Genomic DNA, 16883 nt, shown 5'->3' on the forward strand with positions numbered 1-16883 from the left:
CATCCCTAGGCTAAAACAAGTTTAGCCTCTCATGTTCATGACAAAACAAAGCAATATAGATTTAAACATTGAAAATAAAAGATAGATTACACCTAAAAACGTCCAACACTCCAACTTGAATGCACAAACGCCCAAGGCTTGGTCTTCCTTCTCCTCCTTCTTGCTAAGTCACGGCACAAGGTCTATGGTGGGTTTGTGGATGATTTTCTGGGTTTTGGATGGATTTAGGTATGTATGGTGGTGCGGCAAAGGATGATGGTGGTGTATGGAGGTTGGGATGGATGTATGGAAGTAGGGGAATGATGGATGGGTGGGTGCAAGGTCACGACAAAGGGTTGATTTCTGGAGGAGTGTATGAATGTTGTGTGAAGGGGTGGTGAACTAAATGGTGCGGCAAGGCTGTTTATATAGGCTAGTTTGGCACACTTAGTGTAGGAAAAGGATTGCCTAATCCCATTGGAAAAAGGTTAACTCAAGGCAGAAATCAAGTGGGATTTGGAATAGGGAATTCGGCTAGGATTTAGGGATTCTAGAAGGTTTTGGTGCGGCACATGTATAGGGCTGAGATAAGGTTTCTAGAAGGGAAGGTTTAGGGCAGATTCCTAAACCTAAAGGGCCAAGGATACATGATATTTGTGTAGGAAAAGGATTGCAATTCCTAAACCTACAAGGAATGGAGTTCTTGCGGCAAGTGAGTGGATAAGGTTTCTAGAAACTGAATTATGTGCTTAAATGTGTAGTTAATTCCCTATTATTAACTAGGAATAAGTCCTAACCTGATTTGGATAGGAGAGAAAAGGATAATGTTAGAGATAGGATAGGATAAGGTTTCTAGGATAGGATAAGATAAGGTTTGGATAAGGTTCCTTGTTTCTTGCTTCTTCCTTATCTTCATTGGATTAGAACTTCTTCCACCAGATTTGTAGCCTTTCCTAGCTCTTCTTGTCTTCAATTTCGTCCTTCCTCTTTGCTCCTATGTTAAGCTATCCAATCCATGCCCAAAAATGCTCCAAATAGCCTCAAAATGCACTTTCTTGCTCCCTTTGCCATTAGAACCTAAAAACATACGAAAATGTCTTAAAATACTAAAACAACTATGAATTAACAACATAAATGCATGAAAACAAGCTAAGTAAGTCGCCTAAATATGCTCCTATCACCCTTGCTATTACTCCTACTGATAAAGGTATTGTTTAGGCAGGAATTTCACTGGGAAAGGTCCCTGGCTAGAGCACACAGCTCCCTGAGGAGTCGGCACTTTGGTTGGTTGTCGGGCTCATTCTTGCTGAGAGGCTGCAAGAGGAGAACAAAGTTAGTTTTGAAAGGTGCCTTTGTGGGGCCTTAGGTGTAGGCCTTAAGGCTCACAATCAAAACTAACTAAGTGCTTAGGCATGCCACTACCACCTCAGTATGGCAGATGTATAACAAGTGTGTTTTAAGTCAATTACTTGAGCCTCCAAGTTAATCTGACTTCTTTTTATTAAAGGATTGTCGTAGATGGGTTAAGTTTACATTAAGTTATTTTCTATGCCTTGAGACCAAGGACTTTTAGTTTATTATCTTGTATGCTTTAAAGGGTGAAAGCCCAGATCTGGCTTAAGCCATCAGTCTAATTTCCGTTCATCTTTTATGATAGTAAAACCATTAAATGAACCAAATTTGAGAACCTGTGGAGCTTCTGATCACCAAAAGACTGGAAATAACTTGAATATATATTGGAGAATACATCATAATACCAGATCTATTAATGGAAAGATGAAACAAAGAGAGTCAGGCAAGATTTCACCTTGTCAGGCAAGGTTGAACGTCTTGCAGTCTCTTTTCTTTATGATTACAAAGGGTTGTGTGTTTGAAATGGATGGATGGTAAGCAATTTTACATGAGAGAATCGATACTACACCACTAGGGTTGATAGCAGAGCTTTAAACTAGGCAAAAGATGGCTTTTGTAGGGAGTTATCCTGGAAAGGATTGAGGTCTGTGCTGATTATAGCTTTGGATGCAAATCTGGCTTGAGAGCAAAGTTTGTATGTTTGTTTGTTTGATTGGTTGAGTGTCCTTATCTCTTGGCCTTGTTTTCTCTTTTATAGGCAATGATCTTGGCTGTTGCAAGCTTTGCCTAAAAGCACTTCAATGAGTCATCATCTTTTTTACATGTTTTGCCATTCAGAAAATGCTTTTGGGCTGAGAGTAGGTTGATTTCCATCGGTTGTCACTTCCCTTGTAAGCACTTCATCTTTGCATTAATGAGGGGCCATCATATTGTCTTTGAGACAAATGGATGGGCTTGATGCTGGGCCTCAGGCAAGTCTCCTTTCTTTATTTCTTTTGGGCTTTCTTTCCTTTAAGTCCAAAGTCTAAATATTAACCCAAGCAGTGCCCCCTTCAATCATTGTTGAGCCTGAAATCCAAGGTGTAAATAATGATTGAACAATCGCCACCGTCACACGCCCTTTCTCGGAACTTGTGCCATTTTAATGCAACCGTTTGTTTGCTTGAAACCCTTACACTAACGCACAATCTCTGATATTGATTAACTTCTTATTACATAATCCTTTCTTAATCCCTTGGTAAAATACCTTGAGTCAGTTCAAACCTTTAAATTCTTGAAACTTCCCATAATTCCCGGAATTCCCAAAAACCTTTCTCATTTTCAGCTTCCTCCTTTCTTCTGACTTAAATTCTTCTTATCCCTTTTTTTTTTCAAACTCAATCAATGGCCCCAAAAACCACCTAAACTCGACCAACCACTCGACCTTGATCTTTTTATGAATCTGGTGAGGGTATTACCACTCTGCACCGTTTGCTCAACAACTTTCATCGCCCTTGGGCAGGCCTGCATTATGAGCTTTTCTTTGAAGAGGGGGGAGTACACTCACTAAGACCTTCATAGACTTCTCAAATTCCAATTGCAGTAGAGACCAACATGCCTAGGGCCAATTGGTTTACTCCGAACCCGTTTATGGCTGAGTCGAGCATTTCTTCTTCTAAGTGGCCAAACCACCGCTGCGTTTTTCCTTTGATGAATGATGATGCCTAGGTTAAGTGGATAAATGAGCTTGAGCCTATCTTCAAAAAGAAATGGATGACCAATGGCATTTATGAACTGATAATGCTCTCAAAGATCACCGTGGTTGCTAAACCCGAGCTACTAACTGCCACTCTCTTTTTCTGGAACTCAGGCACCAACACCTTGTCCGACTGCTGAAAGTTCGGGCACTTCGGCTTCCCCACTTCAACTAGAATATAACGCTACAACTTTTAAGAGTTATGAGACTTCTTTCAAGGGTTTCATCACTTTTGTGAAAAATAATTTTGGTGCAGACTCCTCCAATGCCAATTTAGACCAAGAGCACATGTACTTCCTTTTGTACTGGCTCAACAAGCATGTCTTCCCTAACTAATCTAAGGGAGTGAAGGTTGAGTGGATCCCTTTAGTAGAAGCTCTTCATAATTTTTATGATGTTGCCATGGGCCCTTTCCTTCTCTCTCATCTCTACCATCTCATTTTTGAGATGACTCAGGGCGAACCATTTGAGACCAACCTTAATGGACCAATCTGGATGGTCCAATTATGGTTAGAAAGGTATTTCCCAGAGTTTGAGGTGGCTAACCTGGAGTTCCCAGAATGTGTGGCCCCTGCTCGAATTTTGGCCGAAGCTCTCCCCACTGACCATTCCACGTTTGCCTATTTTTATTTCTTCAGAGTTTGCAAGACTCGGGCAGACTTGGAATGGGGAGCGTTTGTTCTTAGGAGGTATCCCTGGTTTTCTAATCAAGCTTTCTAAGATGCCTTTGGAGAAAATGCTAATCCTTTTTGCAGAGAGAATTTCATCAGCTACATTCAACCACAGGATTTAGCCTGGGCAATTCGCAGTGATCGTTATGAACACGGGCTGGAGGTTTATCATCCAAACTTCTGCGGTAGGCAATTAGGCTTTAGGCAAGCTATTTCAATCCCATTTTTTTATTCTGTTCACTGTCGTACCTTTTACCTCCTCCATTCCCCTTAAGAAGTCACATTTTGAGCTGCCCGACTTAGCCTTGAGGTTATGAGCAAGGTTGTCCGAAAGCCTTTAGCCCTTAATTTTGAGTGTTCTTCGATTTTCTCTACTTGGTGGAAGGCTAAGTGGGTCAAGAAGTATGGAAGAGATATGCAGAAAGCTCACGACCGTCTCTTTAGCCAACTTTCTCTCAAATTCTATCCTAGCTCAGGTGAGCTTAAGAATTGAAAGGAAATGATTAGTCAAAAGAACCAGCTTCTCCTGATAGGTACTTCTTCTTTCTTCAATTTATATTTTATTTCTAACCTTAAGACTTTGTCCTCCTCTTGATCCTTTATTCATTTTTAAACTTACAACTCAAGCGAATGCTGAGACAACAAACACTGGTTCAGATGAAGAAGTTGCCGACACACTGATTCTTCAAGAAGTTACAGCTAAGGCTAAGAGGCAAGAGGCTGGAGAAGGTGGAGATACCTCTGAGTTATTTGGAAACTCGGAGCCTGAGGAAGAGCCTGAAGCAAGAACTCAGGTATCTCGTCGGGTGAGGGCAACAGTGGTGGAAACTTCTGAATTAGAGCTCGATAAACAACCTGTGCCTGAACGAGCAACTCCTATTAGGAAGAGAATAAGAGCCTAAACTTCCAAGATTTCAAAAACCACCACCGTTTTCCCGTGTTGCTGCACCTGTAGCGAGAATGAAGAAACAAATAGCTTCAAGTAAGTGAATCATATGTCCATCCTCTATCCTGACTTGTACTCTATGTTTTGGGGCTAATAACTTTGTTTCTTTGAATATAGGACCCCGAGCAACCAAGAAATCCATAACTGTTTCAAAGGATGAACCATTGGGCGTAGAAATACAACGGAAGGCCAGAAAGCAACGAGATGTTGTCCTTAAAGAATTGGAGGTATAGTCGGTTTCTCTAAGTTATTTTTCAAACTTTCCTTCCATCTCTTACTTTTCTGACTGTATGAAATAGGAGATTAGGGCAAAGAAGATCTCACCGCCCGAGACTTCTTTTCCATTAACTCGATCAAGGCAAGCTCTTCATTCTCAAGCAAAATCCATCCCTTTGGTGGTGACTCCTACTTCTCAATTTGATCCTTCAACTGGGAAGATGATGCATTTCGTGGAGGATGACAATAACTCAGTAAATACCCCCTTTAATACGTTTGTGCTGAGAATCCGTTCTCTTTGTATTAATCGTCCTCTATTTTTTCCAACCTTCCCCATCTCAGGAATTCCACCAAAGACCAGTTTCTACCTCTAGGGAGCCTATAGTCCCTGAGTTTCTCGTGGTTTTAGAAGTAACTCATCCACAGGCTTCTCAGGCAGCTTCTACTGATGCACCCGAAGCCTCTGAAGTGTCTACTTCCAAACCTCAGGTTCCCCCTCAGGTACATCATTACTTAGACCTTCTGCTTTTCTTCTTCATAAGTTAATTATTGACTCTTATCCCTTCTTCTGTTGTTTGTAGGTCTCTGTTGAAGGTTCGAGCATTGTCTCTCTTTCCCTAGTAAGCAATGATAATTTTTCCCAGCAATCACAGGAAGTAATTCCCCTCCACTTTCTTCTAAGGCTTCAGGCTTGACTCAGGTATATCGACTTTTCTTACCTTGTCATTCTTTAACTTGTGAACTTTTATTTTAATATGCCTGCCTTAACTGTAACAGGGTTCTGGAGAAGGCACGGGCAAATCTCTATCGCCCATAGTGCGCAAGAGACATCTTCCTCGTCCTTCTTTGGTTTCTGGGATTACAGGGATCTCCGTCCCTGAGCCTGTAAAGAAGTGAACCAAGACTACTAGAACAGCTACTTTCATTCTTGCTCCTGCTCCTGCTCCTATAATCTTTTCTACCTTTCTAATTGAGGCCGCTTCCACTGCCACCATTGAAGGTGTGACGCGCCCTCAGCTTCATCAGCATCATCTTTGCCCGAACTGGTGAAGAAGTTCGGGCAAATCAAAACTAAACTACAGTCACCTTCAACATCTTACGAGTTTCATCTTCTTCAAAATGCTCGTCAAATCTTGAAGGAGTAGACAAAAAGGGACTTTACAACTTCTTTCAGCCTTAAGATTCTCTATGATGCAGAGAAGACCCTTATTGAGCTTTACAAAGCTCAGTTGCTGTCCAAGGCTTAGCACGAGTCTTTTTTGAGTTTGTTCAAGAATTTGCAGGCATTAAAGGATCAGCATCATAAAGCGGAGCGGGCATCAAATAGGGTGAAGTGCTTTCAGGAAAAATATGTGAAGAATATAGCCACTCTTCGATAGTTGGTAGAAGAAAGGTCAGTGATGGAAGAAAGGATTGCAATGGTCGATTCTGAAATACAGTGTTTGGAAGAGCAGTTGTCCTCCCTCAGAGCTGAGGAAATGACCCTTACCAACCATCTCTCTCAAAAAGTTGAAGAAATGGAAAAGATTTCTCAAGAGGTTGAGGATTCCAAGGACCAACTTGTGAATAACAACATGTATTTAGGAGAACCAGGCCAAATTTTCACTATCATGCAAGTTTATTTTTCTGGAATAATTGCTCTGGTCGAAGATGTAAAGTTGTTAGACTAAGATTTCTGTAATCCCTTCATGAAATGAATTCTACTTCTATTTTAACTCCATTCTTCTGAACTTTTAATAGTATAAGTCTATCTCCACCCTTCACATCTGATAGGAGCATATTTATGCGACTTAAATGGCTTGTTCTCGTACATTTACGTTATGTTTCTTTAGTTATTTTAGTACTTTAAGCTATTTTCGTGTGTTTGTAGGTCCAAAGGGCTAAAGGAGCAAAAAGATGCATTTTGGAGACTTTTGGAGCACTTTTGGGCTAAGGACGGATAGCTTATGCTTGAAGCCAAAGTGTTGGACGAAATTGAAGACCTAATTGGAGCCAAAGTGTTGGAACCTTGTTCTCTTTAGTTTTAGGACATTTAAACCTTTCCTAATCCCAATCATGCCATGCATAACACACATCCATTCTAACACATTGTCATTGCACATGCATTTCCTTCATTAGTTAACCCACATGCACTTATCACTTATCATCACCACATATCATATCACTTAATCACTTATCACTTATCATCACCACTTAACCACTTATCATATCATAACCACATATCATATCACTTATCACTTATCACTTAACATATCATCCACCTACTTCACCTACAACATCCACCTACTTCACCTACAAATGACATAGCCATATGTTCCCTCCACTACTCCTATAAATACCCTTGCATTCATTCATTCAATTAACATCTCATTTCATACACAACACACCACAAACACATCCCTTTCTCTCTTAGCCGTGAGTCTCCCTTAGAATCCAAAAACCATCCATTCATTTCCGTCAAATCCATATTTACAATTTGTTTTGTTTCCAAGTATTCATTTTAGTTTAAATTCGTCCAAATCCAATTCCCCCCTATTTCGTTGAAGTCTTAGTCTTAATCTTTCTTATTTTTAGTTTTGCTTTCTTCGAGCATTAAATAGTGTTTTATATTGTGTTTTTATGTTTTTAAGTCAATTTAGAAGGTTTTAGCAAGCCCTCCTAATCCCCGGTCTAGAACGATCCCTCACTTATCCATTCTACTACAATTGTCAAACGAGGGTTTAATTTGAGTGTCAAGTAATTCTCACATCGACATATATAGAGATAATATCAAGTGGTGGTACTTTTTACCCTTGTCGACAAACGTTTTGATCCCGCAATTCCGGCTTTTTGAAATAGTGGCGCCTCTTCGATCTCTGAGCACGCCTCTTCGATTTCTGAACGACGCCCCTTCGCTTTCTGAACGACACGTGGTAGTGCAGATGCGGCTCCTTTTGACAAAGCTGCACGCGTCTTCTGAAAAGCAGAGAAAGCGTCGCCGAACTTTGCGCTTGTCGGCTAAAGATATGTAGTTGCGGTGATGGCCTCCACGTGTTGTCTAAAAAGAAGAAATCTTTTGACAAAGTTGAACGCGTCTTCTGAAAAGCCGAGAAAGCGTCGCCAAAATTACGCCGGAAATTCCGGCTTTTTGAATCGGTGGACGCGTCGCCTTGGCTTTTTTATTGAGCTATCGATCACCACAACAAACACTCTCTGAAGATTTCCCATTCTTGAAGATCGACTCCGGCCCTTTGAAATTTAACTCCATCCCTTTTCTTTGAACACTTTTGAAAAATGGCAAACTCTCCCTCACCTCTGAGGGTGCACTCCCAGATTTTTTTTTTTTTTTTTTTTTTTTTTTTTTTTTTTTTTTACATAAATAAAATCAAACGGCATGGAATTTATCTTTGAATGGGCGGTGATACTTGAAATGATCCGGTAATAGTTTAAATTCCAGATTGGGTGCCTGAATCATTAACCACATGTTAGTATAAAAGAAAATTGAAATTCGGGGAGGCGGCTTACCTGTGTGCTCCAAAATGAACTCCAGAATAAACACCCCTTCGAAAGTTATGACTTGTCCCGTGTCATAAAATCCAACTTCCTTGGGAATTGTGGTTTCAAATATGTCCTCTTTGATGCCTTCTACATCTTCTCCAGCCACTACCTTCTCTTGAATCATTCTTCTTGGTGTACAAAGTCCTTTGAAGAATTCAACACCATCTAAAACTTGCTGTGTTGCACCAAGAATTTGAATAGCATTTTGCACCTTTGGGAAGGCTTCCACGATGTCCTTTTTACTCTCTTCTTGGTTGGGAATCAAAAACCTGCTAGGAAAAGGGACATTGGGTGGAATAACATCAGAATAACATGGAATTGGGACGTCCTTACTGGTGGTGGGTGGTTTAGAGGGCTTAGGGGGCTGCAGCAAGGGTTGTTCTACCCTTGCCGTGTGCATGTCTTCTTCCTCCTCCTCAATTAGCAGCTCTTCCTCCACTTCTAGGCTATGTTTGGACATTTTTAGGTCAGCTCCAACCTCCATAGCACTTCCCAAAGTGATAGCATTATGGATTTCAAAATCTTCCTTCGAGTTTTCAATAGTTGAGTTGGAGAGTTCACTTTGCTCTTGAATTTGTTTCATGAACTCCATAATCTGCCCAAATTGCTCGTCCAATTTACCCAACTTCTTGTCTTGATTTTGTTCGTCCTGCGTCAAAGAGGTTAGTAATTGAAAATTTTTATCATTATCCATGGACATACTTGAACTTGATTGGAATTGTTGTGGGGGAGGTTGTGGTGGCTGCATAGGTGTTGTATTGAACTCCTCATATGGTTGCCAATATGCTTCTTGTTGAGCCTCCTTGGCTTGATTTTGTGACCCCTGCGCCAAAGAATTTATTTCATTAAGAATTTGAATATAATCTATTGGCGAACTTGAATTTAATTGAGCATATTGCATATGAAGTTGTGGTGGCTGCATAGGTCTTGAATAGAACTCCTCATATGGTTGCCAATATGCTTCACGTTGAACTTGTTGATCTTCCCACCATATAGAGTTTGAATGATCCCTCCAATCTCTTTGTGGACATTGATTGGCTTGAAATCCTTGCCTATATGAAGCATCAAATGTAGGGACACTCTGCATTGTGGTCCTTTCGGCATACGGCGACAATTTAGAAGTAAGATTTGCCAATTGAGCTTGAATGCTAGCAAAATCCATATCTTACTTCTTTAGCACCTAAAATCAAAGAAAGAGAACTAAATCAAATATGAAAAGTAACAACAAACAAAGAAAACAACACTAATTTAGAAACTAAAACGAAAACAACTAAACAAAAAAAAAAGAAAAGAACCAAGGGATTAGCAAAGTTGCTAATCCCCGGCAACGGCGCCAAAATTTGATGCGTGATTTATACGCGCACAAATTAAACCCTCTTTTTGTCAAATTGTAGTATAGGTGCAAGTAGGGATCGTTCTGGACCGGGGATTAGGAGGGATTGTTAATCTCTTGGAAACTGACTTAAAAACGTAAAAACAATATAAAACACTGGCGCCGTTGCCGGGGATTAGCAACTTTGCTAATCCCTTGGTTCTTTTCTTTTTTTTGGTTTAGTTGTTTTCGTTTTAGTTTCTAACTTAGTGTTGTTTTCTTTGTTTGTTGTTACTTTTGATATTTGATTTAGTTCTCTTTCTTTGATTTTAGGTACTAGAGAAGTAAGATATGGATTTTGCTAGCATTCAAGCTCAATTGGCAAATCTTACTTCTAAATTGTCGTCGTATGCCGAAAGGACCACAATGCAGAGTGTCCCTACATTTGGTGCTTCATATAGGCAAGGATTTCAAGCCAATCAATGTCCACAAAGAGATTGGAGGGATCATTCAAACTCTATATGGTGGGAAGATCAACAAGTTCAACGTGAAGCATATTGGCAACCATATGAGGAGTTCTATTCAAGACCTATGCAGCCACCACAACTTCATATGCAATATGCTCAATTAAATTCAAGTTCGCCAATAGATTATAATCAAATTCTTAATGAAATAAATTCTTTGGCGCAGGGGTCACAAAATCAAGCCAAGGAGGCTCAACAAGAAGCATATTGGCAACCATATGAGGAGTTCAATACAACACCTATGCAGCCACCACAACCTCCCCCACAACAATTCCAATCAAGTTCAAGTATGTCCATGGATAATGATAAAAATTTTCAATTACTAACCTCTTTGACGCAGGACGAACAAAATCAAGACAAGAAGTTGGGTAAATTGGACGAGCAATTTGGGCAGATTATGGAGTTCATGAAACAAATTCAAGAGCAAAGTGAACTCTCCAACTCAACTATTGAAAACTCAAAGGAAGATTTTGAAATCCATAATGCTATCACTTTGGGAAGTGCTATGGAGGTTGGAGCTGACCTAAAAATGTCCAAACATAGCCTAGAAGTGGATGAAGAGCTGCTAATTGAGGAGGAGGAAGAAGACATGCACACGGCAAGGGTAGAACAACCCTTGCCGCAGCCCCCTAAGCCCTCTAAACCACCCACCACCAGTAAGGACGTCCCAATTCCATGTTATTCTGATGTTATTCCACCCAATGTCCCTTTTCCTAGCAGGTTTTTGATTCCCAACCAAGAATAGAGTAAAAAGGACATCGTGGAAGCCTTCCCAAAGGTGCAAAATGCTATTCAAATTCTTGGTGCAACACAGCAAGTTTTAGATGGTGTTGAATTCTTCAAAGGACTTTGTACACCAAGAAGAATGATTCAAGAGAAGGTAGTGGCTGGAGAAGATGTAGAAGGCATCAAAGAGGACATATTTGAAACCACAATTCCCAAGGAAGTTGGATTTTATGACACGGGACAAGTCATAACTTTCGAAGGGGTGTTTATTCTGGAGTTCATTTTGGAGCACACAGGTAAGCCGCCTCCCCGAATTTCAATTTTCTTTTATACTAACATGTGGTTAATGATTCAGGCACCCAATCTGGAATTTAAACTATTACCGGATCATTTCAAGTATCACCGCCCATTCAAAGATAAATTCCATGCCGTTTGATTTTATTTATGTAAAAAAAAAAAAAAAAAAAAAAAAAAAAAAAAGATACTAAACATGGAGAAAGATGGAGCCTTCACAGAGGATGTTTACGTGAAGCCCCGCTACGAGGCGTCGAAGCAGAAGGCATAGGAGCGGAAGGCGCAGAAGCGGGAGGCATCGGAGCGGAAGCCATCGGAGCTAGAGCATTCTAGGCCTCAATACTTGGCCAAGCGCTGGATGACCCAGGAAAAAGGTGCCTCTGGAGACAAGCCGCAAGCCTTTGACGGTCACTGTGAATTCGACCCTCAGATTCTTGCAGATCATCAAGCTTTCTCTTCATGTCCGACGAATAGTTATTTGCAAGCACATGCAAACTTCTATTCTCGTACTTAAGCTGCTGGATCTCTTGCTTAAGACTATCCACCTCTGCCATCAATGATTCCACCTGACGGGAGCGGGCAAGCAGGCGTTGGCCCATGTTGGACACAGAACTCGCACACTGAACACTAAGTGCGAGGGACTCTTGAACGGCCAACTCATCGGACCGTCCTGACAGCAGCCTACTATCTTTTGGAGTGAGGAGGTTCCTAGCTACTATTGTAGCTGGTGTGGCGTCCTGCATCACGGAGTCTTCACCTGTAAGAAGACCGTTAGAAGATAAGAAAGAAGGGCGCCATACGTTACCTTGACGCGGCGCGCCCGTATCACTGCTAAGGCTCAATTCCAAGCTAAGGTTCGATGAGTTTGCCATTTTTCAAAAGTGTTCAAAGAAAAGGGATGGAGTTAAATTTCAAAGGGCCGGAGTCGATCTTCAAGAATGGGAAATCTTCAGAGTGTGTTTGTTGTGGTGATCGATAGCTCAATAAAAAAGCCAAGGCGACGCGTCCACCGATTCAAAAAGCCGGAATTTCCGGCGTAATTTTGGCGACGCTTTCTCGGCTTTTCAGAAGACGCGTTCAACTTTGTCAAAAGATTTCTTCTTTTCAGACAACACGTGGAGGCCATCACCGCAACTACATATCTTTAGCCGACAAGCGCAAAGTTCGGCGACGCTTTCTCTGCTTTTCAGAAGACGCGTGCAGCTTTGTCAAAAGGAGCCGCATCTGCACTACCACGTGTCGTTCAGAAAGCGAAGGGGCGTCGTTCAGAAATCGAAGGGGCGCCTGCTCAGAAATCGAAGAGGCGTATTCAGAGATCGAAGAGGCGCCACTATTTCAAAAAGCCGGAATTGCGGGATCAAAACGTTTGTCGACAAGGGTAAAAAGTACCACCACTTGATATTATCTCTATATATGTCGACCTTCGTCTTTTATGGCAGGGCAAACCTGAAGAAAATGCCCAACTCTCCCTCACCTCTGAGGGCGCACTCCCAGCAAAGCCTTTCGAAATACTCAATTTTTTCTTCTTCCCCAAAGATGATACCAGATGCCTGGAGTAAAGATGACCCAGGAGGAAATACATGTGCTGATTCATGCACCGCTTCTTCAAAAGCAAAGGTATCTCATATCATCAAGGTCAAAAGCAAAAGTATCTCATATCATGCTCTTTCCCTGTCTTTTTCTTTGTCCTTGTTCTTACTCGCATGGCAAAGTAAAAGAAGCAATCAGCCGGCACTTGGAGTCAATCTTCCGATCTGGAGCCAACTGCCTGGAACCTATTCCTGATTGCTTACCTAGCGTTGCTCTCGAGTAGTCATCTTCAACGGTTGATACACTTCCGGAGAAGGGACCACTTCTGCAAAGGGGAGCGAGTAAGGCAAGTGAAAATGATACATTGAAGCATGTGGAGACAAACATAGGCTGAGTTATCCTCCAACCCTTTTCAATACGAATTGGAAAGATTGAACAAAGAAACAGATAAAAGGGATAAGCTCAGACCTTCGGGGGAGACCAAATGAACCATCATGCTGCCCAGTTCAAGAAGTAGCACAAAGGAAAATCAACGATGGGCAGAAACCAGTTCAAGAGTAAGCCTGTGGAATCACAAAGATCAAAAGCCTCAATGCAATTACCAAGGAGAAGATGGAATTTACACTCTATAACCAGATTTGCGTCTCTAAACTCTTCTCTTTGTTAATTACATTCTGCCATGTTTAGTATGTTTAAGTGCTTTTTGTGTATTTACTTATGCTTTGTGTGAATCTATGCTTAAAACATTGAGGACAATGTTTGATTTAAGTGTGGGGGGGGGGGGGGGTAACTAAGTATGTTGATGCAAATTCGTTGAATTTTATCACCCATAACTTCAAGTGTTGTTCCTTGCTGTTTTAAATGTTTTTAAGGTGTTTTTAAACTGTTTTAGCGTGTTTTGTTTTATAACTCCGAAAATCACATAAAAATTTGAAAAACATTTTTTTGAAAAGCCTAAAAAGAGTGTTTTGAGTTGTTTTTGTGTCTTAGGGAACCTTCCAACGTTATGATGAGGATTTGGTTTGTAATTGCATGACTGTTAAAAAGAGTTATAAACATGGATGAAAGTTTGATTTACTCTTGGTATATGTTTAGTTATGGTTATAATGTATGACTTCACATGCAATCATAAAAGAAAAATTCGTTTTTGTAACATGCTTGAAGGAAGGAACTCATAATAACGCTACATCCCTGTGAGACTCGAGCCATTACCTTCTTTGGAGAGTTATATTCTGTGATTCTTTGTTTTCTAAAGTTGTTGCATGATCTCATTATTCCTTGCTTGGTTGCTACTTAGAAGGCGTTTCATCATATAGTTCCAAATGCTAGAACTCATGCCCATTTCATTCAAAGCATGTTATTGATTTGCATAACACATATTCAAGAAGAAGTTGTGTAGTGACCACCACCATAGCCAAATAGCCTTACTTCCCATACTTCGTATATGTTGTAAGTTTTAACCCCGTTGAGCCTTGTTTAGCCTTTATTCTTTGTTTACCCACATTTTCCTCACCTAGCCTAGTTTAGGACAATCCCCACCCTTGTTCTTAAAAGATAGTGAGCATGACTTAATTGAATTCCTTTTGAGTTACATTATGAAAGAAAATAAGTGTGGGGGAGAGAATGTTTAAGTGTTGATGTTTTGAGATTCAAAAGAAAAGAAAAAAAAAAAAAAAAAAAAAAAAAAAAAAAAAAAAAGATAAAAGAAAAAAATGAAAGAATAAGTGATTGAAGAAAGGTTCCAAAACACCATTTCTGGGTGTAAATTGTCTAAACTCTCCCTTTTTGTTCAAAAGTTGAGTTTTCATTCAAAAGTGAATTCTAAGTTGATTCAAATGCTTTGCTCACTATTTCTTTAAAAACCTTTGTTTTCCATATCCCTTCTTTGTTATCCACATACCCCAAGCCCCGTTACTACCCTTTGACTTCTATATTGAGTGTTATGTATTTCAATTGTGGAGTTTGAACTTGGTATGAGCTTATGGTGTCACTGGTTCTCGCGTCTAAGTAGTAGCATTCCATTCATGAGATCATATCTAAACATGCTTATTAACTCCAGAAAATGCTTTCCTTATTATAACATATGTGAGTGTTCGTCTACATGTTTACATCAATCTTCTCACATATACCTAGTGTAGGGTGTGTAGTCAGAAAATCTGTGTGAAAAACGAGAGTACATCTAGTAAGAAATTGAGGGAATTCTCTAAAGGCATGTTACTACATTTGAAATGTGTTTTAATTGCTTAATTGTGAACTAGTATGTGGTGACTATGATTAAGAATGTACTTAAGTGTAAAGATGGCTCAAATCTGTGAGAATAATGATTTTTAACTTGTCATGTGCATTGGAAGTCCCTGATACGATTGTTGGAAGGTGTAGGTTGTGTTTTGTTCTTTTTGTTTTGTTTTTCTGTTTTGCTCGAGGACTAGCAAAAACTAAGTGTGGGGGTATTTGATAGGAGCATAAATGGCTTGTTCTCGTACATTTACGTTATGTTTCTTTAGTTATTTTAGTACTTTAAGCTATTTTCGTGTGTTTGTAGGTCCAAAGGGCTAAAGGAGCAAAAAGATGCATTTTGGAGACTTTTGGAGCACTTTTGGGCTAAGGACGGATAGCTTATGCTTGAAGCCAAAGTGTTGGACGAAATTGAAGACCTAATTGGAGCCAAAGTGTTGGAACCTTGTTCTCTTTAGTTTTAGGACATTTAAACCTTTCCTAATCCCAATCATGCCATGCATAACACACATCCATTCTAACACATTGTCATTGCACATGCATTTCCTTCATTAGTTAACCCACATGCACTTATCACTTATCATCACCACATATCATATCACTTAATCACTTATCACTTATCATCACCACTTAACCACTTATCATATCATAACCACATATCATATCACTTATCACTTATCACTTAACATATCATCCACCTACTTCACCTACAACATCCACCTACTTCACCTACAAATGACATAGCCATATGTTCCCTCCACTACTCCTATAAATACCCTTGCATTCATTCATTCAATTAACATCTCATTTCATACACAACACACCACAAACACATCCCTTTCTCTCTTAGCCGTGAGTCTCCCTTAGAATCCAAAAACCATCTTTCCATTTCCATCACTCCTCACTCCATTCCACACTTCCATTCCCCCAAACCAACTATCCTTAGACCTTATGCTACAATAAAGAGGAAGAGAAGAGGGCCTAAACGTTCATACAATTCAAGTTTGAGTTGTTGGAATGTTTAGGTGTTTCTTTGATTTCAATGTTTAAATTCAATTCTCTTTGTTTTGTAATATGAGGAATGGAAGAGAAGAGTGCCTAAACGTTCATACAATTCAAGTTTGAGTTGTTGGAATGTTTAGGTGTTTCTTTGATTTCAAAGTTATGAGGAACTAAACCCCTTTTTGGCTAGGGGTGATTTCAATACCATGATTATTTATGTGATATGAATTGATGAATTCCGGTTATGAACTCTTGATTCGTGAATGCAATTGGCTTAACTATTTGATGATTAACTTATTTGTGTTTGTTGATTGAGGGTCGACACTTAATTAGCATGCATGAATATGTGGCTAAAGTTTAAGGAGGTTTCACATAATCGTTACTAACTTATACTTGAAAGTAGTAAAGGTCGCTTGTCACGATCGCGTTAAGTTTAATTCTTAGCATGAGTAACATGATGTCATAGTTGCAAATGCTTTGTCAATGCTTATGGTTTTCATTATTCTTAATGATCTTCGATTGTATCTCTATTATGATGACATGTAGGGAACTTTTGAGAATGTTTTGGGTTGTCGAATGATGCCATCCAATCCAATAATATAAGGAAAATCTGAGGGTTAACTAGTGATGTCACGGTTAATTTGGGGCATTGTCGTTCATAATTCAATGAAGGAATAACTGGAAATTGATTCATATGCATAAATATCATGTGTAGAGAAAGAACCCTTAGCTAGCTTCCCATCCATTCATTTCCGTCAAATCCATATTTACAATTTGTTTTGTTTCCAAGTATTCATTTTAGTTTAAATTCGTCCAAATCCAA

At 39.9% G+C, this 16883-nt stretch overlaps 1 pseudogene; it reads left to right on the top strand.

Moving 5' to 3' along the window:
• Nucleotides 1-2766: 2766 nt before the first annotated feature.
• On the top strand, nucleotides 2767-4640 carry LOC148699395 (uncharacterized; annotated as a pseudogene).
• Nucleotides 4641-16883: the final 12243 nt, after the last annotated feature.

The sequence above is a fragment of the Pyrus communis genome, chromosome 1 (genome assembly GCF_041283825.1).
Source record: "Pyrus communis isolate YQ-2024b chromosome 1, ASM4128382v1, whole genome shotgun sequence".
NCBI classification, from domain to species: Eukaryota; Viridiplantae; Streptophyta; class Magnoliopsida; order Rosales; family Rosaceae; genus Pyrus; species Pyrus communis.